Below are 26518 nucleotides of genomic sequence, written 5' to 3' on the forward strand. Positions count from 1 at the left end.
TGAAAACTGAGTAGAGATGCTCAGAAATGGTGGGTCGCCTGGCTGGCTCAGTCGGTAGAGCATGTGACTTTTGACCTTGAGGTTGTAGGTTCAAGCCCCACATTGGGTGTACGGGTTACTTAAAAAAAATAAGATCTCTAAAAAAAAAATTTCTCGGAAAGGGCTAATGCAAAGTAGAAATATTCTGTGTAAAAGACCCTAACTACATCAAACTTCAATAGGTGCTATTACAACTTTTGTTGGTTAGTATTAGTTATAACATAATAAATAATATGGGCCTTTCTTAGACCTGCCACAGGCCTTATCTGTGTATTTCCCATGGCATTTTATATCACTTCTTACTTTTGTACATTCACTGTTTTCCCTACCAAACACAAATTAAGTTCCTTGGAGATAGGATTTGTGTCTGAATAATATTTGTATTCCTCAGTGTCTCTGGTATATAGTTGAGTGCCTAATAAATAAGAATTCTTAGCCTGGGGACACCTGGGTGCTCAGTCGGTTAAGCATCTGCCTTCGGCTCAGGTTGTGATCCCAGGGTCCTGGGATTGAGCCCCGCATTGGGCTCCCTGCTTGGTGGGGAGCCTGCTTCTCCCGCTCCCTCTGCCTCCTCCTCCCCCTGGTTGTGCTTTCTCTCTCTCTCTGACAAATAAATAAATAAATAAATACAATCTTAAAAAAAAAATTTCTTAGCCCAGATACATTGCCATCTAAAATAATGGCATTTTTGCATTCCATGGGTATGTATTGTACTGTTTTTTTCTTCTTTAAGTAAGCTCTACCCTCAATGTGGGGCTTGAACTCAGGACTCTGAGATCAAGAGTTATATGCTCTATGGACTGAACCAGCCAGGCACCCTGATTGTACATATTTATTTGCATGACTTCTCCCCCCCCCCCAACAAGCATTTTACCCCAAATTATTAAATAAAGGAAATATGATGGAGCTGTAGTGAACTCAGGCAGGGCTGAGCCAGAACAGAAGTCCTATCCACAGTCCAGCCTCTGAAGGCATGGCAGGGTGGGGGAGGCCAGGGGTAGAGAGGGGGTAAATTTTTATGGTGTGCCCATTGCATTGTTTAAAATTTCATACCTCTTTTTTCTGCTCTTTAATATCCTTTAAAAAGCTCAGACCTGTTACTAGGTAACTATGAGAAGCTGAAGAAATGCATTTTCTCAAAATTAGGAGGAATTTATTAGATAATTTGTTAGGAAAAAGAGCATTTTCTCCAAATTAGGGGAGATGAACAGAGAGATCCAAGAGAGGAAATAATGTCAGGTGAACACACAGATCTGTGAGCCACAGTGGTGTGGTTCTGTCCGTGGGCTGGCGCTGTACCCTTGGCCAAGGAAAGTGGTGAGGAAGGCGGTCAGATGATCAAGAAGTGTTGAGAGAATCGCTTCTAGTGAAATCCTATTTGCAGAGCAAAGGGATTCTACCCACTTAGTGCAAACAATAGTTTGGCTCAGGCACCTCCTCTGCTCTTTGCCCTTCATTGTGGGTTCCAGGATCCACCTCAGGTTATGTGTAGATTTGCCAGTGAGTAAACAGAACCTACCAGCTCGGATTTGTGCTGTGTCTTTGCAGTTTCTCTGCTGTCTGTCGTTTCTCCATAGAGACGGCCCTCCCAGCGCTGAGACCAAGCCTGGGAAGGCAGGGATCTTGGAATATCCTCCCAGCACAGCACCCTTCCCAGAGGAACCCAGGAGGAATCACTCTCCAGTAGTTTCTGTAGGAGGCACACAGACCCTGAAATTAGTCGTAACACCCAGGTTCTCACAGGGCCTACTAATTTGTTGTGGGTCTTGCCCTTTCTCTACTGACTAGAGCTAGTCCCTGAGCTAACTAGTCATTAGAACTGCAGAATCTGCTTTTCTGTTCTCCTTGCTTCCACCTTTGCCCTCACCCCTAAACTGTTCTTGACATGGTATCTAGAGGAATTATTATTTTTTCAAGATGTTATTTATTTGAGAGAGTGCAAGTGGGCGTGTGAGTGCAGGGGGAGGGGCGGAGGGAAAGGGAGAGAGAGAATCTCTCTGCACTCACTGTGCTGAGTGCAGATTCCACCACAGGGCTGCATCTCACTGGACCCTGAAATCATGACCAAATTCAAGAGTCAGTGTTTGACTGAGCCACCAGGCACCCCTAGAAGGATTGTTTTATTTTATTTCATTATTAAGATTTTATTTATTTGAGACACCAAGAGAGAGAGATCACGAGCAGGAGGGAGGGGTAGAGGCAGAAGCAGACTCCCCGCTGAGCAGGGAGCCGATGCAGGGACTCGATCCTGTCCTGGGATCATGACCTGAGCGGAAGGCAGACACTTAGCCGATTGAGCCACCCAGGCACCCTAGAAAGATTATTTTAAAACAGAAGTCAGATCATGTCAATCCCCTGCTGAGATGCCCCCTCCATCTCACTCAAAGCCAGTGAGGCACTCTGTTTCTAGTCCCATTACCTCTTTAACTTCACCTCCTATCACTCATTCCCTTACTCACTCTGCTTTAGCCACTGTTTCATGCCTCAGGGCCTTTGCACTGGCTGTTCCCTGTCTCTGAACCATTTTCCCCAAATATCTGCCTGGCTCACTTTTTCACCTCTTTCAAGTCTTTGTTCCTCCTTCCTTTATCTAAAATAGTACTTCCTCCTTCCTGTTGGCTCTCTCTATCTCCCTACCCTGCTCTATTTTTCTATTTGGTACTTCTTAGCATGCTATATAATGATACAGTTCATTGTCTCTTTCATTTGTTGATGTATCCCGAGAACCTTAGGGTGGAATCTGCCACAAAGTAGGTACTCAGTAAATATTTGTCGAATGAATGAATAAAACCCAGAGGCTTTTGCACAGCACAGGTATGACTGGAATTGTAGTATGATTTGAGTGTTCTACTCAAAATACAACCACAAACACATCTTTCAGAATAAGCATGATTTTCTCCCCGACCTCCTGTAGGAAGCTGCCATATTTTCTCTAGTTTCCTTGTTTTCTGTGCCACCAGGAGCCCTAGATGGAGGCTGATGACTAAGTAAGGAGCAAGGCAGGGCTGAGTGTGGGGATGGCGCAATCATTTCAGCACTCTGCTGTTTCCAAATCAAAGCCTTGTCTTTGGCAATCTTTTTGTGATTTCCATCTAATTCTTACAGCCCTGTTTTGAACCAGTCTTGTGAATTGCATGCCCTACAGATACACTTGTCTAACTCATGGTACTATACACTTTATTACTTTTTCTATTGTCATTTAATTATAATTAATGATTGTTCTGGAAGTAACTGTCAAGTTTTGTTTTTTGTTTTTTAAATAATCCCTTTTGACCTTTGAGATTTTGCCAAATGCTTATTGCTATTACAGGACTCCATCTAGATTTTTCTTGATTGCAGAGCTCACTTAGGTATTTTGCCTTGACATGGCATGGAGCGAGTGGTGGTGTCATTGTCTGTGTCTTTAATATTTCCCCATCACTTTTGCACAAAACCTCGGTCTTGCCTTTTACTGAGTGGCGTAACACCTCTCTGATCTGTTATACTTGAGCTCTGGCCCTGTTGTCTCCCTTTCCACGGTTGACTTGGTTTGGCAAAACTGGACTTCTTGGTCCTTGGTGGCACAGCTCTCTGTGTGTCCACCTGCCTTTTCTTAGGGTTATAACATAGCCCTGGAAAGAGCTTCTCCAATGGCTGGTAGAATCCTGTGGCTCCTAGGCTTGAAAGCGGTAGAACTGGGCTTGAAGGTGGGTATATACTCCATCCAGCAAGGTTCTTTGCAGCAACTAAAAAAAAAAAAGGCAAAATATATAAATTCTGCTTAAGGTACATGAAGATCCTGGATTTAGTTACTTTTGACTTTCGTCGATCATGGCTTGTGGCCAAGTGAGAATTATTTGGATTTTTTTCACTTCCAAGTTGATTTGGAAGCTATCATCACAATTGATAGTCACTGGAAAATTGGCTGAAGAATTTAAAAAAATGAAGTATACCTAATAAACAGCTAATAATGATAGTCCTTCCTGTAAATCATTTTATTACTAACTATATGTACAGAATGGGACATTAAAAATGAACAGCACATAAATGTTAAATTAGACTTATCTTTAACAGTATACTATGTAGACAGCCCTGGCGTTGTTACTTATGAGTTAGAAAAATTTATCAAAATACAGACCTGGGAAATAGGTACACTTGAAAAAAAAAGATGAATATGAACTGAACTGGCTTAAACCAGACATTGAAAGACCTATTTTTCTTATGTGGGCACAGACTCAGCTGTTACTTAGTGAGTAGCTGCTGTGTGCTGGTCACTGGGTACCAGGTATGCAGGGGAGAATAAAAGTTCTCTGCCTCATGGGCTTTCTTCAGGCGTGGAGATGGGATTCAGGACAGAGGGAACTACTGGGAATTAGATGGTAGTAGGTGGGACTCCCCTAGCTGGGTAGTCCAAGAAGGCTCCTCTGGGAGCATGGATGCTGAAGTTATCTGATGGATAGGAGGATCCTTGGATGGATTTATGACAGTCCTAAGGCTGGAAAAAGCTCGACATGTTGGGGGTCTTAAAGAAGGCCGATGTTGCTGTGGTGCCGGGGTGAAGGGCCGAGGGGCATAAGATAGGGCATAAGATGCCAAGGGGCATAAGATAGGGGTTGCTGAGTATGTAGGCTTTTCAAGACCATGGGAAAGAGTTTGCATTTTCTTCCTCTTGAGCCCAATAGAAAGCCATGAAAGGGGGTTTGCTAGTTAAAAGATAAGTGACTGCTGGGTGAAGGGGGGATTGGAGGGAGGTTGTCCCAGCAGTCGGGCAAGAAAGGCTAACAGTGGAGGTGGAGAGAAGCCAGTTGACTGCGTCCGATTCTTCTGTGCCTCCTCCTGCCTTTTTTACAGTGTCTGTTCAGCAATGGCAGGAGTTTCAGCAACTGGTGAAAATAGCAAGATTTGGTGATGGCCTGGCCATCCAATCCATCGAGGATTCGGGCTTGAGTTACCAGCTGCAGGGGGGAGACTGAAGGAGAGCAGGTTTGAGGGGGCAGAGGGAATCAAGCGCTCTGGTTTGGCGTGTTTACTGGGATGCCTGTTAAACTTGCCAGGGAGATGTTCAGTTTCCCTTTGTATCCAGCGCCATCAACAAAAAGGGAGGCACCTCTTCTAGGCAGCTCTTTTGTATTTTAGTATTTCTCTTTCTCACTAGGGCCACATTTACAAATACAGGTTAGGTGCGTGACCTTTATTTATATATCCCAAATGACAAAATAATATTCTAACACTGAGTATCTGCTGTGAATGGAAAACTGATGGTGGGGCTGGTGGGTTAACATTAATCTTGGGGCTTCTGGCTGGCTCAATGGGTAGAGCAGGCGACTCTCGATCTCAGGGTTGTGAGTTTGAGCCCCATGTTGGGTGTAGAGATTACTTTAAAATCTTTAAAAAAACAAACAAACCATGAAAAAATCTTAAGTATAGTTTCAACCATCGAAGATCTCTTCTAATTCAAATTAATCCTATTTATATTTAATATTTCAATATGGAATGTTTGACATTTGCATTATATAGTTAACATATGTTAATGTATGGTAAATATATATGCCAAGATAATTAAATATATGTTTAATATAGAAAACATATTTAATTCACATTACATACCAATCCTTATTAATAACATTTAATATTGAAAACCAAGTGTAAATCATGCATAAACAAAGATTCATCCCATATTATAAAAGATAAAAATATTACAGGATGAAACTGGATTTCCTTGTGAGTTACAACCACTTAGGGGCATGCAAATTCATGCTGTAAATGTTGACCCTTAAAAATGGAGCCATTAAAAAAAATTGGATCCATTTAGAACATGCACATATATTTGTCTCTTCCTTGCCTAATGTTACAAAGGGTCCTCTGCACTTCTGCATATTATGTAAGTGGAAACTGGAAGCCAGTGTAGACATACTTTAAACTACATTGTGGAAAGCTGATTTGTATCTCTAGGAAACCCATATTTTGGACTTGTAGAGCAAGTACTGGGGGTTTGTTTGCAAATAAGGCATACGGCTTTTGGAACTTAGAGGAATGGAAGCTTTATCTGTTTTAGTACCACCACTGCAAGCCCTTCTCCCCCACCAGTGGTTTTTCCAAAAAAAAAAAAAAAAAAAAAAAACCAAAAAAACAAACAAAAAAACCCCCCAGCATATATTTTTAAATCTGTAGAAATAAAATGCTATTAAAAAGCACTTAAAAACTTAAGTCCAAAAAAGTAATGTTTCAAAAAGTCATCAGTAATTAGGGGTGGGTGGGTGGAGGTGGGAGAAGAGTTAAAATGGATAATGTTTGGTAATCATGGCTATAGAAACCATCAATGGCTGCAGTCTTGCATTCTGGTTTGTCAACACCCGTGGAGCCCACGAGGCATGATCAAATTTATTATTGCTTAATTGGGCCAAGTGGTGTGGTTTGGGTTTATGCACAAGATGGGTCACTTTCCAAAAGGATATGTAGTATCATTTAAATTCTGTTTTTAATAAGAAAGACTTTGGTGAGGAACTTCTATAATGTGTACTCTCAGTAGTCACATAGAGAAAGGAGGTGAGGCTTGTGCTGGGTAATTGCTGAACAGCTATCTGTTACTAAATATTTGAAGTTGAAAGTTAAAAACAAAGTAATAGCAGCTAATAATGAAGACTGACATTGAATGAGCACTTACTGTATGGTAGGCATGACTTTATTCAATCAACAGAACTACCACTAAGAAGTAGGTCCTATTGTTACCCTCATTTGACAAATGTGGAAATGAGGCACTGCAGGGTCAGGCAACTTGCCCAGAGTAAAGAGTGGTCAGGATTCAGACTGTTGCAAAGCTGCCTACATGAGGTCAGGTTTGGGAAAACCAGTGCACCAGGACCCAGGCTTCTTACCAAGATCTGCCCCTGGCTTAGCAGATAAGTGACCTTGGACATGGCACTTCACCTTACTGGCTTTCAATTTCCTTGCCTTTAAAATTGGATAGAAGGGAGGGGAGATTGGGGCTAGTCATGCTTTGCATGATGCCAAATTTCTCTAAGTCCTTTTACTAGCATGGTTCATATCTGTAAAAGGTGTCTAAAGGGAAGATCAAGGTGGTAGGGGTAAATGGGGGGAAGAGAGTTGAATTAGAAGGGCAGGCAGTCTGGCCTTGAATCCCAGGAGGAAAATTGCTAGGTTAGATGGCTTGTCCACATCTCGCAAAGTTCTTACAGACTTGATTCTTGATTCCTAAATCCCATTTGGGATAGAGATTATTGCTGGCATATAGGGTGGTTCGAGACCAGTGCTTCTCTGCTGGGAAAGACTGTCCTCCAGGGGACTTCTGCCAATGTCTGGAGACATTATTGGTTGCCACCATCGGGGAAAGGTGGGGTGCTACTGGCATTTATGAGCAGAGGCCAGGGATGCTGCTGAACAACTTGCACAGGACAGCCCCTCATAACAATTACTGGTCCCCAAATGTCAATAGTGCCAAGGTTGGAAAATGCTATTTTGGACAAGTCTTTGCTTGCCACAACCACTACAGTCCCATGCAACTTGAACAGATAGTGTTTTTTCCTCTAGTTTTCCTTCCTTCCTTCATTCCTTCCTCTTTCTTCCTTTCCTTCTTTCTTTCTTTCTTTCTTTCTTTCTTTCTTTCTTTCTTTCTTTCTTTCTTTCTTTCTTTCTTTCTTTCTGTGAGAGAGAGAGCACCTGCAAATGGGGTGGTAGGGAGGGGCAGAGGAAGACGGAGAGAATATGAAGCAGGCTCCATGCCCAGCTCTATCTCACAACCCTGAGATGATCTGAGCAGAAATCAAGAGTTGGCTGCTTAACCAACTGAGCCACCCAGGCATCCCCTGTTTCTTCCTTTAGTTTTTAACACCCATCTCCTTTCTGAAGATTCAGGGTCAGAGAAGGGATTTGGGGGAGAAGGTTAGGGCAAAGTTGAACTGAACTCTGTTCTTAGGATGCAAGTGTTTGCCAGCACCCCAATTAGCAGTTTGGAAAAATCCCCAATTAGCAGTTTATTTTTCTCTTTGCCATGGATTCAGTGCTTAATATTAGTCACTGCACTCCCTTTCCAGGTTCTGAGAATTTTTCCTTGGGTCCTCCTAATGTCACTGAAATACATACTTTTGTTAGGCTTTTTTTTTTTTTTTTTAAGAGGTGTCTTGGCATTTGTACATTTCTAACAAAGCCGGGCTTTGAGAAAGTTTGTTAGAATCTTTTCAGACCTAAAGATGCCTTCAGCTGAAAGTTCTAGGTTAAGTAGAATGAAAGTGCCCTATGTTTTATCAAGTCTGGATCTTAAATTCATTTAAAATGGAAAATCCTTATACGATGCTTTAAAATCCATGAAGAGTGAAGGTATCTATTAACTAAATACGTGCTGGTATATAGGCACACTGTCAATGGCTTTGGAAAGACAACAAACATTAAAAGATGACTAGAAATGAACTCTGTGTGCTAGGCTGACATTTTCCTGTGAAGACACATGTTTGGCGATAGATGATGCCCTGTAGATTTGGGGAAGAAAGATAAATGAGGGAAGCTTCGTTCACCTAGATACCATAAGAAATTAATTACAATCGTGGAACACCCTTGGTGTTATGCCAAGTCAGGTCATTTAGGGTAATTCCTGGAATTTCTAGTTACAGCTCTTTGAATGTCAGACATAAGACCCCAGATACCATTATCTCTTCACACCCACACTTTATCAGCCCATGATGAGTGAATTCATTCAAATTCTGGGGAACTTCTCTCCATTTCCCTGTCTTCTATCTTTAGGAACAGCTGGTTCTACAATTTACTACCCTCTAAGGGCAATTTTCAGGCTTCTAGATGTAGCTAATTTAACTGCGCCCTGGCCCTCTTTTCCCTTCATGCTTTTGACGTTTGACTTTTTTTTTTTGTTAAGTATGCCCCATGCCCAGTGTGGGGCTTGAACTCATGACCCTGAGATTGAGAGTCACAAGCTCTACTGACTGAGCCAGCCAGGCGCCCCTTGAGTTCTATTTTATCTCAGTCTTCGTTTTCTGTTTTGAAGAGGCATGTGTCTTACATGGAAAACTAACACCCAATGCTTGATTATTTTAGTTGCTCCTCATGATATTTTATATAGTCATATATACGTATACTGTATATACATATTATATGTATACATATATACACATATGTAATATACACGAGTATACATATATACACACATGTGCATATTATGTGCATATATACACATTATACACACATATATACATGTATGTGTATGTATATTATATACATATGTATATATAAAATTCATGATATCTTTATGCTGGACAATTTAAGATGTTCTGTGGCTTTTCCCAAGTCTTGAATAATGCTTTAAAGTTTGCTTGCAAAACTACTCTTGAAAATTCAATATGTTTTGTTGGCCTTCTTGGTAGTAATAGCTCCAGCCATTTATTGACTGAGTGCATGTAGGTTTTATACCAGGCACTGGAGATACGAAATGGGTAAGAAATACTCTGGGTTCTTAAGGAGCTCACAGACAAGGTGAGACATATAAAGCAACAAAAAAAGTTCTTTTGTTCTTTTTAGAATAGAGAGGTACTTATTTATTCAGTGATTCACTGGAAACTGTTTTGTGCCTACATTTATCTTCTAGAAATAAGAAAAGGTCTGTTTTCAAGATGCTTATGGTCTGGTACAGACAGACGGACACATTAAAAATGAAGTATTCTAGATACTACTGGAGTCAGTAGCATCAGTTTCACCTGAAGAGGCATAGCAGGGAAAGAGGGAGATATTTAGGGAACTCCTCGTAAAAATAAGACCTGTAATATATTTAACATTTACGTAGCATGTCTTAAGTGCCTGGTCCTCTTCCAAGCACTTTACAGAGATTAACTCATTTTTAATACGCATAAAAACACTATGAGGTATATACAATTATTATCCCCATTTCACAGACCAGAACACTGAAGAACACAGAGGTCACGTGACTTGCCTCAGTTTACATAGCTTAGGACAGAACCGAATTTGAAACCTGGCAATTTGGCTCCAGAATTAGAGGAGATTCTTGAATGAGTCTTGATAGAGACTCAGAGATATGGAAACAGGTAGGTAGTTGCCATTTGGGGGGAATCCCTGAGCCCAGAGAGAGATGAGGCGGAGTGGGAAGAAACCAGATCACAAGGACTTTGTGTCATGGGCAAAGCGTGTACTTTACTTTATAGAAGGGGGGAGGGGGAGGAAACTAAAAAAGGAAGAAAGGAAGAAAAATCACCTGAGTTTTTACTTCTTAAATTTTGTGTGCTTTTTCTTTAAGTTGTTTTGTGATGTGGTTGCCTTTTTCCACATAGCTGTCCTACGCCAGCCCGCAGTGCCGTATGCGACGGTCCCTCGCTTTAACTCACTCAGTCCTCACGCCATCCCTGTGATACTGAGAGTCCCGTTTTACAGAGGTGGCATCGAGGCTCCTTGAGGAAACTATTGAGTTCACAGGGGACCCACAGTTGCACCCAGGTGTAAATTGACGTTCTCGTTGCTTCACACCTGCCTCCCCAGGCAAAGTGGATCTAAAAAGGGTGGAAGTGTATCCAAACATTGCAGGTAGCTCACATGTTTCGTGTCATCTTGTTTTTCCAAATCAGTGATGACAGCAGGATTAGCAGACTGACTCTGAGGGATGTACCCATACGACGCTCGCCTTCGCGCAAAGGTGCTGTTTTTGTGGGATTCCTGCCGCGTATATTTACCTCATACCACGTGTGCGCCTGGAGTGCGGCTTCTGAGCCAGGGTCTTGGATTGGACCCGTCTTGCTAACAGTGGCTTTGGCGGGTCAGTGATTATCAGAGCAGAGATCGTAACCGCTCCAACAGTCTCCAGATTCAGGATTTGCATGTTTGCCCGGCACAAACAAGCCTGGTTGACAGGAGAGAAAAAGAAATCCAAGTCTAAGCTTGTTTCAATCTCAATGGCGAAAGAAAGAGCTTTTTATACTGTTTTGTACATAATCTTAATACTCCCCAGGGTTGGCCCCTGTGCAGGGCATGCGATCTTTTTGCTACTGGGTTGGAACTTTAGAGCCTGCACGCTTGAGGAAATAAGTTATTCCCCAAACCTGCTCTTCCCTCAAGTGTGACGTCCTGCTTGTTATATTGACCAGCATTTACCGGAGCAGCAACGAGGGACTGGTCATTCTGCTAAGTTCTTGGGCGCTGTGGATGAACAGCACACTCTTCCTTCCCTCAAGCTGCTCATACTCCGGTGGGAATAACTGACCTGTCCCAGCTTACAGGCCTATAACAAGGCACGTGATCCGCGCGGGGGACCCGGAGGAAAGGGCAGTCAGAGAGGAGAGGCGGTCTTTTAGCTGGATTGTTGTTGTTTGGAGATAATTCACATAACCATGAATGTCTCCATTTTGAAGTGTAAAATTCAGTGGTTTTTGGTATATTCACAAAGTTGTGCAACCATTACCACATCTAATTCCAGAACATTTTCATTACCCCAAAAAGAAACCCCATGTCTGTTAAGCAGTCACTCGCCATTTCCCTCTCCTGGACCCCCTGGCAACCACTAACCCACTTTCTGTCTCTATGGATTTGCTTATTCTGGACATTTCTTATAAACAGACTCCTACAATATGTGGCGTTTGGATCTGGCTTGTTTCACTTAGCATATATATTGTCAAGGTTCATCCATGTTTGCAGCAGGCATCTACTCTGCATTCCTGTTTATGGCTGAAAATATTTCGTTGTATGGATATACCACATTTTATTGATACGTTCATCAGTTGGTGGGCATTTGGTTTCAGCTGAATTTTGAATACATAGAAGGGTTTCTTTTGAGGCATAGAAGGGAGGTTGGATTTTCGGGTGGTTAAAACCCATCATTTTAATGAACGCATACGCATGTGGTACATGACTTGTTGAATGCTAGGCACCTTTACAAATACTAACTTTCTGAGTTCTTGTTACGGCCCAGTGAGGTGGCATATGAGGGGCAAAGATGCACAATTTACGCGGGTTGAGAGCTAGTCAATGGAGAGCCGAATCCAGGCAGTCTGGCTCTGGAGTTCATTGCTCAACCACCACCCGGCTGGGCCACAAAGGCGGGGCCGTGCGGCCAGGCAGCCCCAGTCTGTGGAACTGTCTTGGTGGGGTTAAAGGGCACAGGGGTGCAGGAGAGAGTGCTAGATGAGGCCAGAGACTGGGTGTCCTCCACTCAGCAGCTGTCCTTGTGAAAGACTCATCTGACGTGTCATTCTCCAATTTAAAAACTGCTCCCTGTTCTTCATCTTTCTTTCTTTTTCCTTTTTAAAGATTTTATTTATTTATTTATTTATTTGGGGGGGGCTGGTAGGGACAGCGGAGAGGGAGGGAGAGAGACAAGCAGACTCCGCTGAGCGAGGAGCTCCCGTGTGGGGCTCAGTCTCATGACGCTGAGATCATGACCTGAGTCAAAACCAAGAGTCAGACACTTAATCTGTTGAGCCACCCGGGTGGCCCTCCTTCCCCATCTTTCTCCATATTAGTTTCCTAGTACCAACCATTTCCTACTACCTTTCCAACTTTTCCCATACCCATATTTCACCTATATCATCATTTAATTAATTCATATTTTTCTTTAAGTCAGCTCACTTTTGTTTTGCTTAAATACATTTATTTATTTACTATTTTTTAAAAAAGATTTTATTTATTTGAGAGAGAGAGTGCTCAAGACAGAGAGCACAAGCTGGGGGGGTGTGGTGGGGGAAGGGACAGAGGGAGAGGGACCGGCAGACTCCTCGCTGAGCAGGGAGCCGGACTTGATGCAGGGCTCGATCCCAGGACCCCGGGATCATGACCTGAGCTAAAGGCGGACGCTTAACCGACTGAGCCACCCAGGTGCCCCTGAATACATTTATTTAAAGTGGAACTTTATCTCACTACCTTAAAAGAAAACCCAGTACTTTTCTAATTTGCGGTTCAGTGAACCAAACCATTAAAATGAAATGCTTGTACTCATTAGCACCAAAGCAACTTGCACACCAGTACATGGGTCATGTTTATTGAGATATTAAGGCTTGCAGGATAAGGTTCAAACACCCTGCTGGGCCTTCAAAACTCCATTTCAGTCTATACTCCAGCTCCATATCTAGCATTGGTACCCCATGTGGCTGTCACATCAAACATGCTTTCCTCCTGCCTGGACTCATCATGCTTTTTCATTACAATATGTTGTTTCTGGGGCATCTGGCCGGCGCAGTTGGTTAAGGAACCGACTCTTGATTTTGGCTCTGGTGATGATCTCAGGGTCTTGAGATGGAGCCCCGCGTTGTCCTCCATGGTCAGTGGGGAGTCTGTTTGATATTCTTTTCCTCTCCCTCTTCTTCCACTCCCCCACCCCTGCTTGCACACACACGCCTCTCTCTCTCTCAAATAAGTAAATAAATCTTTAAAAAAAAATATGTCGTTCCTTTGACTGTCCTTCTTGCTCTTTCCCCTGTCTTCTTCCTTGTTCCTTTCTTACGACTAGCTCAAATAACTTTTCCTCTCTAAATCATTTCCGATCATCTGGATTCCTCCAGAAGTTGGCTCTGAGATGTCTTGTCTTACATTGCTATCACTTGTTTAGTGTTCCCTAAGATTGTATGGTGCCTCAAGGCTGGGAACATTATTTGTTGTATGTTTAAATGATTGGTTAGGGCCAATGAGTAGAGACCTTGAATGTGATAGTATTATGAACTACAGCATTCCTAAATCATAGAATGTTTCAAAACAACCAACAGGATTAGTGCTCTTTTTAACAAAGCCAAGTGGGGTTGGTTGTGTGTGGAAGTCAAATGAAGGAGTGAGATCCAGGGAACAGGGAGAGAAATAGAAAATAAGCACAGATTAAAATGCCTGGTGCCCAAAAGGGGATCCACGAAATCTGAAAATATACGTACTTCATGGACCAGGTATATTCCCAATAGAAAACTGTACGTATGTTCACCAAAAGATAAGTTTAACAATGTCCTTTGCATCATTAAAAATATTTCCAAACAGGACGCAGACCAGATACCCATCAATAGTAGAATGACTTAAAAAACCATGGTCTCTTCATTCAATGGGATACTATATATAAAGAGAACAAACACCTATTATTGCATACAAAAATATGCTAAGACTCACAAACACGATGGCGAAAGAAGCCAGACTCCAAAATATAAGATCCCCTTTTGCATAAATCTCAAAAATAAACAAACAAATCTTTGGTGTTGGAAATCAGGGTAGCAGGTCCGCCTTGTGTGGATGGTAACTAGGAGGGGACATGAGGGGGACTTCTGGTGTGTTGGTGACACAAATGTGTTCAGTTGGTGAAAATTCAGTTAAGTACTCTCTTAACCTGTACATTTCCTTTATATATGTTGTACTTCAATGAAAAGTCTGTATTTTAAGAAATGGAAAGAAAATAAAAGTAACTTGCAAAAAAAAAATTTAAATTAAAGAGCCTTCTTCCAGAAAGAAATAAACAGCAGTTACGAAAAATAAGCAGAGAAGCTAGTGATGAATCTAAGATCCGAAGCTGCTTCTTTCAGTTTCCATTCGGCTCAGTTGTCTTGGGATTTATTATTGCCCTGTTTGGCTATGCAATTGACAATTGCATTTTGTTTTGCAATATTTGAATCATTTAGAGTCATTATAAAGATCCGTTTCATCTTTAGAACATCTTATGAGATTTCATTATTACCCGCATTCTCCAGATGGGGAAACTGAGACCCAGAGAGATTTCTTAATGTCCTCACTTACACATTTGGTAAGTGACTGAACTGAAGCTATTACCTCTGTCTTGTCCGTGACTCTGGGCCACCTGGGGTTGGAGGTTGTACTTGGACTTAGAGACTCCAGGAACAGAGGGGAGCAGAAGGGGGCTGGCACTAATGGAGGGAAGGGTGGTGAACGGTCTACATGATAAATCCACAATGGAAGCCTTGGAATTAATGATGTCAAGCCAACAAACAAGCAAGCAAAGCTTTTTTGACATGTGAGTTAAATCCATTGTTCTTTTGCTGCTTTTCTGCTTAAATAATTAGGGGTCTTAAGTACAAATTAAATGATCTCAGGTTAACAAAAAGAGAATGCCATTGACTTGATTGAGTTGTAATTGAAAATGTTTTTGGCTGCTTTCATTTAGCTTTCAGCAAACACAAACTTTCCATGAGTGGTCATGGAATCATCTAGCATGTTTTCAGTTGGACAAGACCACAGGGGCTTTCTGGTTCAACATTCCATCCAATGCAGAAATACTTCTGAAGCATTAGTGATGATCATGATCTGATAAATACATGCATCCAGAGCTTCCCATGGGCCAGGCACTCATTACAGTTGTCTGAGGTTGCTGTTATTAATATCTCTGTTTGACAGGTGAGCAAACTGACTGAGAGAGGTTAAGCAACTTGCCGTAAAACACACAGGTAATTACAGCAAAACAGATCTTGACACAGTCTTCTTGATTCCAAACTTGGAGGGTTTTGTTGTTGTGTTACTTCACCGCTTCCATCTTGGCCTTGAATTCCTACAATGATCATTGCATCATCGTTTCCATGAGACACTCCAGGCTGGGAATGGAAAACCCTACTGGGAAGTTCTTTCTTATATTTAGGTGGAATCTTCTTTCTCTTAACTTTCATCTATGGGATTTAGTTTTACTCTTGAGAGTAATACCACTTAAGATCCCTCCTTTCCAGTGAAAGCCATATGTCCAGAAATTAAAGGTGAGGGGTTACATTAGTTCCAGAAGAGCTCTGATGATCTCTTGGGGGACAACAAACTACCCCATATCTTATCTTAGTAAGTCAAAAAACCACCAATGAGTACCTAGCATCTCTCATGACTGGGCATGATTTGAACAGGGCTCAGCTGGAAGAGTCTTCGGATATATGCATGTCAATAGGAATCTGTTGGTAGTATTCAGCTTGCGTCTAGTGTGGCCCTAGAATCCAAGGTGGCTTCACTCATGCCTGGCATCTTGGCAGGGATGGTCTCAAGCCTCTCCATCATGTCTCTCCTACAAGGTAGTTGAACTTCTTACATGTCAGCCAGGGTGAGTGTTCAAGAGAGGATATCAAAGCTGCCAGTCTCTTCAGGCCCGAGCTTGGAAGCTGGAACAATTGTCACTTTCAGGTTAGAGCAGGCACAGAGCCCACCCAAGTTCAAGTGGAGGGACAAAAACTCCACCTCTCAGTGGGAGGAGTGTGTCAGAGTTTCACAGCCATTCTTAATCTGCCATACTAAGGATCAGCCGAGCTTAATCCCCATTTTCCTGGGTTGGAGGTGGTACTACCTATTTGGGTTTGAAAGTTTCCCTCCTGAAGTTACTATTTTCTCTATTTTGGGGCATTTGAACTTTAGGCATGGTAGGCCATAGAGTTTCACTTCCAACTACTCAAATCTGCCACTTTGTACTCTTTTTCTTTTTTCAAGACATTTATTTATTTGAGAGAAAGAGGGGGGGGTTGGGATAAGCAGAGGGGGAGGAACAGAGGGAGAGGGAGAAGCAGACTCCACAGGGAGCCTGACGCAGGGCTCGATCCCAGGACCCTGTGATCATGACCTGAGCCGAAGGCAACTGCTCAATCGACTGAGTCACCCAGGAGCCCCAGGGGCTTCTTTTTCTAATAATTATTTTAGTTATTGAGCACAGTCTTTATCAGTTCTGATTGTTTGCTGGACTTCAAGATGGTGAGCCCATTAGTATTACAGTTCAATAGAGACAGATCCTCTTCAGGCCATCAGACAAAGGACTTTGTGATAGAATTCGTTTACAGCTTAAACACATGGGAGTAGAGGACAGAAGGATGTTGGAGATAGGGTAGAAAAAGAATGTAGAAACCCTAAATCAAAAGATTTTTATAAATAGCTTAATTTATACTCTTATCCCATTACATCATTTTCTGTTTTTCATTCCCGCAGAGCATTTGTGATGTTTTGACTCTTTAAAACAGCATTTTAAAATTCTGTAATTTTGGTCAATGATATGTATACTTTGTTTTCCATTGGAAATTGAGGCAAAATTAAATGGTTATTCCTCTACCTATATTAGCAGAAGGAATTAATTGAAATTATTTCTAATCTTTTGATCCTTGTCACACTACTCTGCTATGCAATAATACACTAAAGAATTTCCAGAAAGCAACTGCTGGGGACCTAGCATAACTGTCTGCCTTAAAAATAGGCTGTTTTGTAGAGTTCTGCTAGCAGCTGGGATGCTAAATTGATCCAAAGGTGCCGTTACAGAAAACAGAAAATGCTTTATGCAGAAGTAAAACCAAGATACTCTGGCTAAGTGATGTGAATTCATTGTTGCTAGGTGCCTTGTTCTTTATTGCTTGAGATCCTGAGGAAAATCTTGTATGGGGATTCAAAAGCTGAAATAATAGGTTTTTCCTGGACAAATGCTGTTTAGTTTATTTTTTACCGACATAGTCATGACTGCGAAAACAGAAACGGACTTGCGCACACATGTTCAGTGAGTCTCTACTCTGTTTTATTGAAGTATTTCAGACCTACTGAAAATGACAAACACCCTGTGTCCGCAGTCCAACATAAGGAAGACACATGGGAGAAATATCTGAAGCCCCTTGTGACCTTCATCCCAACCCTCTTCCCCTCTTCACAGCAGTGGCGTCTACCCTAAGTTCAGGATTACCATTTCCTGGCATGACTTCTTGTCTTTGCTCTATATGATATATACACGCAAATAATACTTAGGCTTTTACATTCTCAGTGGTTGGGGAAAAAAAGCAAAAGAAGACCAGTCTTTTGTGACACTTGAAAATTATGTGAAATTCAAATTTCAGTGTCCATAAATAAAGTTTTTTTGGCATACAGCATTAAGATGTATCGTCCAGGGTTGCTTTTGTGCAAAGTAGCAGATTTGAGTAGTTGGAAGTGAAACTCTATGGCCTACCATGCCTAAAATATTTGCTATTGGGCCCTTTGCAAAAAAAGTGTTTGCTAACCCCTCGTCTACCATATTCACACACACACAGAGTAAAGAATCTGGCTGGGGAAAGATTGGTATGTAGGTATACGTGGCTTGGCCAGGAGCAGGCTCAAATGGACAAAAGGCTTTTTTTTTTTTTTTTAATAACCTAGAATTTTTTTTCCTTTTCTCTTGTCTCAGGAGACCAGCAATGATTGACCTTTCCCCTGTCATCTCCCATCCCTGAATGATGATATCTTATTCCTCTGCCTTAAGATTTTCCCCTTGTTCTCACTTTTCCCACCCTCGTGCATACAAAACCAACAAATTCCATTTGTCCTGTGACAGAAAGAACTGCTCCAAGGATAGTCACATCCCCCCTCCTGCAAGTTCTCAGCTTAGCAGTATGCTTTGCCTGTGCCTCTCATTTGGCACATTGCGTTCCCTTGCACTTGCCTTGTCTTCTGTGTCTTAGAATTCTGGCTTACGCACATCAAGAGATCACATCTACACTGGCTACAGAGAGGCAAAAGTCAGCAAAGAGTGATGAACAAATGCTCTTTTAAACATAAACTATATAAAGAATTGATGAGAATATTTCAGTTTCTTTTGGAGAAAGAGAAACGATAGTAATGATACTTCTTCCTTGTTTCTTTAATGATGAATCTTCCCCTTTCCCAAGCCAGAATTATGCAGATATTTGTCCCAACTGATTATTTCCTCTTCCAGTAATAGCTGAATAGTGCTTGATAGTGTAGTGGTGAGTTTCTGATCTTTGAAGTCAGGCAGTCCATCTATTAGCTGAGAGACCTTGGAGTTCTCTTAGCAAAGGATTGGGGGATAGCAATCTGTGGTGAGAAATGTCAATAAAGATAGAATACAAGGTAATGATGCTTCAGTCTCAAGGTGCTTGTAAGTGAGTTAGTGAAATAAAAGATGAATGATAGAAAATGAAAAATACAACAGGGTAAAAAAATCAAACTAGAGTGTCAGAAAGGCCATCAAAGAGGTACAGAAAAGGTATTGGAAGGGAAATGCAGGAGAGGTGATTTCCCTCTGGGGTCAATCTGAAGGGCTTCTTGAAGGAGGTGGCAGGGGAAGACAAGGATTTGGATCAATGGAATTTAGAGCAAGAACATTTGAGGCCACTGGACAGCATGAGGAAAGGCACTGAGAAAGAGACACCAGATGAAAAATAGAGAAAAGAAATAGTTCAGTTTGCCCATGTATGAAGGGACGTAAGGGAGAGATGAGAATGGAGAGGAGTATTAAGGTCTGGCTAGGCAAGGCTTTGAATGCCAAGGAGAGGAGTTTAGTAGCAATGACAGTTGATATACTCCTTCCAGTAATATGTGTACCCGTGTAATGATGGCTTTTGCGTCTGAGCTCTGTCCTCAGCTGTAGAAGACTGCCGTCCCACAAGGCCTTGACTTTTCCTATCTCAGTCCAATGTCACTCCATGCAGATTTGCTATCTCAGTACAAAAAATGTGAAAGACACTGGAACATGCTGTTTTACAAAACATCTCTGAAAGAACCAATCTGAGAAGCGTTGCGCAATGGCCCTCATCTCTCCATTATCACTCTCAAATCAGGAGAAATATCTCTGACTATAGCAGAATATGCCATCTCTTGTGTTCCTTACTTTGTCACAGTTCTGGCTGAGAAAAGAAGCCAGAGTGGAAAGTTTCGTATTTGAAGTGGGCGGCCTTGGGGAAGGGGTGGGGAAGAAAAATGATTTTCTAAGGTATTCCCTTGGATCAGTGGGAATATACATTTATCAGGGTTTTGGGCACATCTGAAGTGGCCTTCCATGGGTCTCTTTCCTGTAGTCAGGTATTATTTAAGGCTCCCTTTTATGAAGATGGGTCATTGAGAATAAAAAGATCATTTAATGTTTTTTAATAAAGTGTGTTCCAAATTGTTTTCATTGAAGTTAAATTGAATAGGGAGGTTAGTAAACCAAACTAAAGCTCAGAATGCCATTTCGGTATTGACATGAAGGGTGGGGCACCTGGGTGGCTCAGTCAGCTAAGCGTCTGACTCTTGATTTCAGCTCAGATCATGATCTCAGGGTCCTGGGATCAAGCCCCGCATTGGGCTCTGCACTCACAGGGAAGTCTGCTTGAGGTTCTTTCTCTCCCTTTGCTCCTGCCCTTCCCCTTGCTCGCACACTCATGCTCTCTCTCTCTCAAATAAATAAATAAACCTTAAAAAAAATGTATTGACATGAAGGGGGCAGGGGTTCTCTTGAGTGTGTGTGGCCTGAGTCCTGCATCAGAGTCACTCTGGGTGTGAGCTGGGGATCTGCATTTGGGCTGCCATCTGAAATGAAAGATGATTTTTAAAAATTTGTTATTGTAAAATAGACATGATGTAAAATTTACCATTTTAACTGTCTATCTCTGGGACTTTCTCATTTTCCCAGACTGAAATTCATTAACCCAGAACTCCCCATTCTCCTTCCTCCAGTGGCTGGCAACCACCATTTTGCTTTCTGTGTCTGTAAATTGACTGGTGTAGATACCTCATAAAAATGGAATTGTATGGTATTTGTCTTTTTGTGACTGGCTTATTTCACTTTGCATAATGTCCTCAAGGTTCATTTGTGTCATAGCATGTGTCAGAATTTCATTCCTTTTTAAGACTGAATAATACCCCACTGCAGGTGTATATACCACGTTTTGTTCATCTCCTTATCAGGCGCTAACACTCGGCTTGAGGAACCGTCTGGCTATTGTGAATAACGCTGCGATGAATATTCGTGCACAAATATCTGTTGAGTCCCTGCTTTCAATTCTTTTGGGGTATATACCTAGGACTGCAATTGCCGGGTTATATAGTAATTCCATGTTTAAGTTTTTGAGGAACCGCCATACTGTTTTTCCATAGCAACTGCACCATTTACATTCCCAGGAACAGTGCACGTTCTAATTTCACCACATCCTCACCAACACTTGCTATATCCTGTTAATTTTTTTTTAAATAATAGCCAGCCTCATGGGTGTGAAGTGATTTGATGGAGATGATTCTTTTTTGTACCAAGTTTGGTAAGAAAATGTTAATTCACAAAGTTGTAAAAATTTCCTCACAGTTGCCAATGAATAGTCAGAAAGACCTTGAAGGACACAGTCCAGCTGTGCATTATCAAGTAGTTCCTTAAACGTAAGTGTGATCCAGGTGGTGCACAGCTAATGGTTGTGAAACAGTGCGTCCCCTGTGTTCCGCATTGATGCTAGGTTTTGCGGACTCCCTGCAACTGAAATCTCAGTCCAGGGAAGAGCCAAGAAAAAAGAGATTTTCTAAACTATTCCCTTGGACCAGTAGGGATATACGTTTATCCTATGTATAGGGGAAAAAAAGAGATGAAGTATTTGAGGGAAAAACTGGACTTTTAAAGCAAAGGGTAAGATTCTGCATCTAAAATCTGAATGGGAAATGGTGAAGTGAGGAGATATTATTAAGAACAAGTGTAGCACCAGTTGGTTTACGAACAGGCACTTCTCTTGAGTTGTAAACCGTATTTTTGGAAGTGATTCTCTCTGGGATTACTGTAGTGAATCTCTCCTAGGCATCCAGTGTATATATAAACTTTGAGAGATTCAGTTTCCATACACGTTTATCTCATACCAAATTCTTGCCAGTGTGTGAACATTGTGTGCTCTTTCTGCCATATGTCTTCCAATGCAATGTGTCTCCGACCTGGAGAACCCCCTCCAATGTCTCCACTGGGCAACTCTTCTGGTGTCACAGGTAGAACCCATCACCTGCCAAGATAATTGTGAAAAATTGCCCCCACACAGCTGCTACTCCTTGATTTTCTTACCCAGATGCTCTTGCCTTTTTTTTTTTAAATTGAGGTGATATTCACATAACATAAACGTAACTATTTTAACGTATACAGATCAGTGGCATTTTTCAGTGTTAGGCAACCATCACGTCTGTCTAATTCCAAAACATTTTCATCACCCCAAAGGAGACCCCATATCCATTTAAGAAATCACCCCCATTCTATCTTCCTCTTGCCCCTGGCAACCACTAATCTGCCTTCTGCCTCTCTGGATTTGACCTATTCTGGATATTTCATATAAATGGAATATACAATATATGGTCTTTTGCACCTTTTTTTCAGGTACCATGATGTATTTGAGGTCCATCCATGTTATGACATGGATCAGTACTTCATGCCCTTTTAAGACATGCCCTTTCCATTATATGGCTATACCACATATTGTTTATCCATTCGTTCCTTGATGGGCATTTGGGTTCTTTCTACCCTTTGGGCTGTTGCTTTTTAAGGTACTCACAACTAAGCTCAATGGTAATCACCAGAGTGAGGCAGTGTGTCTTCAGTCTGGAAACCAGGGCCCTCGTCCAGGAAAGAGGGACCTCTACTAGGACTGTTTAGTGACCCTAGATGAAAGGTTGCAAATGGGCAGTTCTCAGGCAAAATGAGGGCTCCAAGATGTGTTTGATTTTACAGGCACTGTTGTCCTGCTCAATCTTTAAAACTTGATTTCTTTTTAATTAAGTAGATGCCACCCCCAGTAGGGGGCTTGAACTCACAACCCTGAGATCAAGAGTCACAACTGTATTGACTGAGCCAGCCAGGAGACTCCTGTTTGTTTTGTTTTGTTTTTCAATTTTCAATCTTTAAAACTTGAATCAGTTGTCCACATTTAAATGTGAAGGATTTCCCCTGACTCCCTCTCCCTCCCTCTTTCTCTCTTTGTCTCTCTCACACACACATTAGAATATTTGTCTTTTTGGGGGGGGGGATTTTTTTTTTTTTTTTTTAGTAATCTCTACACCCAATGTGGGGCTCAGACTCACAGCCCCAGATCAAGAGTTGCACGTTCTGCCGACTCAGCCAGCCAGCGCCCCCAAATGTTTGTCTTGTAACAAAACAAAAAACAAAACAAAGCTTTGTTAGTACCTGAGCTGTTTCCACCTGCCAGCTGGAGTCGGATGCGGGCTTGTACTTGGGAAAGTCCTCTCTAGTTTGTCACAGCCCTGGCCCCTTGTGAGGCCAACTGTCAGGACGTTTGCGTTACTGCTCTTTTCTGATAATGGAGTTAGAGGAATGTGAAAGATGGGCTCAGTCTCTATCAAAAAATGAAATTCGTCTGAAAAGAGATACAAGTGGCTGCTTCCCCCACCGCCCCACTTGGCACTGCAGGCACGGAGGATGGTGTCCTCCATTTTACCAAGCGTTCATCATCTGCCGAGGACCAGGATTTTTTTTTTTTTTGAAGATATTATTTATTTATTTGACACAGAGAGAGAGAACAAGCAGAGGGAGCTGCAGGCAGAGGGAGAGGGAGAAGCAGACTCCCTGCTGAACGGAGAGCCTGACATGAGGCTTGATCCCAGGATCCTGGGATCATGACCTGAGCCGAAGGCAGACGCTAAGCAACTGAGCCACCCAGGTGTCCCCCTAGTACCAGGATTTTAAAACCTGTCTTACTGAGATATAATTCATGTTCAGTACAATTCACCTGTTTGAAGTGTGCATTTCAGTGGATTTTGGCATATTCACTTGTACATATAATCATCACCACAGTCAATTTTATAACATTTAAACAAAATAGTCATTTAACATTAAGCAGTCATTTTATCACAGTCAATTTAGAACCTTTTCATCATCTCAAAAAGAAACCCTTTGGCTATTACTCCTCTATTCCCCTTCCCCTCAGACCTAAGCAACCACAAATCAAATATCAGAATTTTCTATGGCATTGACCAAGAAGGGATTGGAAGGGAACACAACACCAAACATGTCAGCCAAAGTTCCAACCCAGCTGCTGTTGGAGTGTGACAGTTGTTGGAGTATGACGATGTCTCTCTCCCATTGCCAATGGGGGCAGGCAGCTCTCTCTGACCAACAGCCGGGAGAATAGACATAGTTGAAACAAAAATAATTTTGTCTTTTTGATCACAGTCTAACTACTGTCACACCTAACAAGATTCTAGGCTCTCATCCCAGTCAGTGAATTTTAGGAACAAAATCATTTAGGTTTTCTCTGCTATGCTGTAGTGTTTTTAAGGGAGTGTCTCGGCTTCCTCTCCTACCCTAACATTTCTTGATATAGTTAGTTGTTCGTTCTTTGAGGAGAGTGTCAGTTTGAATTAGACAACATAAGGACCTTCCAGGTGTTGTCATTATTCTCATTGAATCTTTGCTTGTAAAGGGAAGCCACCCCAGAAATAATTACCTTGGTGGAGAAGCATTGAATTTTAAATGACGAAGCCTCTGGGAAGCTGGAATGTTCCGCCACAAAGCCTGCACGACTCACCGTCCAGGCAGTCTTGAGCTTCCTCTTGGCCCTATTTAGCAAAGAAAAATGATTGACTGTTTATCTGCCATTCAGGCTGAACCGTGTTTTTTCTTGCAGCCCTCTCTGCCTGCGCTCCAATGCCTCCTGAGGCTTAGTCCTTACTCTGCATCACCTGTCCTCACCTGTCCTCACCTGTCCCTGCCTGTCCTTTGAGCTGCAGGTCCTTAGATCAGGTCTGGAAGAGCTTTGTACACCTCAAAGAAGTGGGAACTCAGAGGAGCAGGCACGGGGCTGGGGACCCTTCCGAGCCAACACAGCCAGGCCCCACGAACAGGCCAGGCAAAAGAGAGATTCTGGCAAGCCTGACAGATGGGAAACACATAGATGGTGGTGCTAGTCAGGGTGCTGTTTGGTAGAGGGCAGCTAGAGGCTCAGTTTAGGTCCTGGCTTTGTCACCTTGATCCTGAGCAAGTCACGGTAATTCTTTGGAACTGTAATTGCCACCTTTTTACTTCCCTGAAATGAAAAGAGTGAAAATACCAGTAACCAGCATTTGTTCAGGCACTACCTTTGACTTCTCTAATTTAATTAGCAGTCTTAATCAGGAAGGCATCCCTCCTCATTCCCTGCCCTGGGAATTTCTTCCTCACAGTGACCTTCGAAGGGTGTCATTATGCCCATAATATAGACCCAGAGACCAAAGCTCTGAAGGTTTAAGGAATGTGTGCCACCCCAGGCCCTCCAATATTTTATTTAGTGAAATCAAGTTGAAGAATTCATAGAAGTGGAAGGAAAGGACAGATCCACTTATTTTGTCCTAATAGGTATGGTATCTGCTCCCACCCCCCGCATCTAGTGCCTGGCATATGGTCTTAATACATATCTATTGGAACCACAGGGAAGGGCGAGGGGAGTCAGGGCCTCTGGTCTCTTCTCAGTGTCACCGCACACCCTGCCCCCTCCTTGAGTACTGCCTGTGGCCGCCTGAGTCTCAGCCCCAGCCCTAGCCCCTAACGCCTTAGTACCCTCCTCCTAACTCAGCTCTGATGGTTTCTCCACTCGCCACGAGTATTCCCACATCCAAGGCTCTTAGTCTTTGTTCTGCTCTTCCCTTTTCCCCTTTCCCTCTGCTTGTCTCTCCTGATGCCCGAATCCTCTTCATCCTCAGTCCCAGTTGAAGCCCTGCCTCCTCCACAAAGCCCTTTCCAACGCCTGCAGTGCAGGTGGAATCCTCCATTCTCAGTTCTTCAAGCACTTGGTGTATATCACACATTTTAGTACTTAGGATGGTAGCTCATGTCGGAGTAGAAATTTCCTGTTGGTCCTATACAGACCCCTCATTTTATGGATACGGATGCTGATGCCCAAGGAAGTGGTGATATGTCCAAGATCACACCTTTATCTAAAATATTGTTTATTGCCTGTGCACAGCCATTCTGAAACACCCATCCCATTATCTTGTAGGGACCGGCAGCAGGGGCGTTTGTACTGTCTTCTGTAAGGAAACCCGCAAGGCACCCTTAAAAGGGAATTCAGATCTTCCCAGTTGGCAATGGAGAGGGTAACCAGTGAAGAGGCATGCCTGGTCCTCCTAGCTGTGACTTTTATTTCTAAGGACCACCTTCTCCTTGGCTCATCAGTTACATTACCCCCACCAGGCTATTCTCAGGAGCAACTTCTGACTTTAAAACTTGAGTCTAGGCTGGATATAGGGTGCTTGAAGGGACAGAATGAACGCAGGAAGTTATATGCAACTAGATATTCTGATTAATAAGATAAGGCTTTTCCACTGTGGCTGGTGGTTGGGCCTCTGCCCCCTGTCTCCTTCCCTCTCATTTCCACAAAATGGGGGTTGCCATTAGTCTACTTACCAGGAGCACCCTCCCAAAGTCTGACTCTACACCCAAGAGAAAACCCTAAATGGCAGTTTCTGTTCCTGGTGTTCGAAGTCTCATCTTCCGGATCCTTTCCGGATTTGAGAAGCCTCTTATATTTCCGGGTGTGTAACATTGGGAACAATCACAGTCTTTAGGGAAGATGCCCACCACTGCCACCACTCAACAAGGTTCTTTACCCCAAACCTCAACAGGGCAGACCTGTCAGGTTACAGCAAGGTTATCTCCACATTCAACACGAGCTGCAGAGGAGTGGGAGGTGGGGGATGGGCATTTATGGCATCTCCCTAACAGGTTAATTCTCTGGGATGTGTACCCTCTCTTCTCTTTCTTTTGGTTTTCTGCCCTGTGGCATTTAGCACAGTGCTGGGCATTCAGTGAACCCTTGTTGTACTGGGTGGATTGGATGCATCAAGAGTACTTCAGGGA

At 42.5% G+C, this 26518-nt stretch overlaps 1 protein-coding gene and 1 non-coding gene across 3 annotated transcripts in view; one reads left to right on the forward strand and one right to left on the reverse strand.

Annotated features, from left to right (window-relative positions):
- The window catches only part of LOC103672779 (RNA-binding protein 47), a 135570-nt gene that overhangs the window by 7280 nt on the left and 101772 nt on the right, over window positions 1–26518 (forward strand). The window lies entirely within an intron of this gene.
- On the reverse strand, window positions 8912–8984 carry TRNAE-CUC. Its single transcript has one exon. It is a non-coding gene; the product is annotated as a tRNA-Glu (tRNA).

Source organism: Ursus maritimus, unplaced genomic scaffold (assembly GCF_017311325.1).
Source record: "Ursus maritimus isolate PB19 unplaced genomic scaffold, ASM1731132v1 scaffold_8, whole genome shotgun sequence".
Taxonomy (NCBI): Eukaryota; Metazoa; Chordata; class Mammalia; order Carnivora; family Ursidae; genus Ursus; species Ursus maritimus.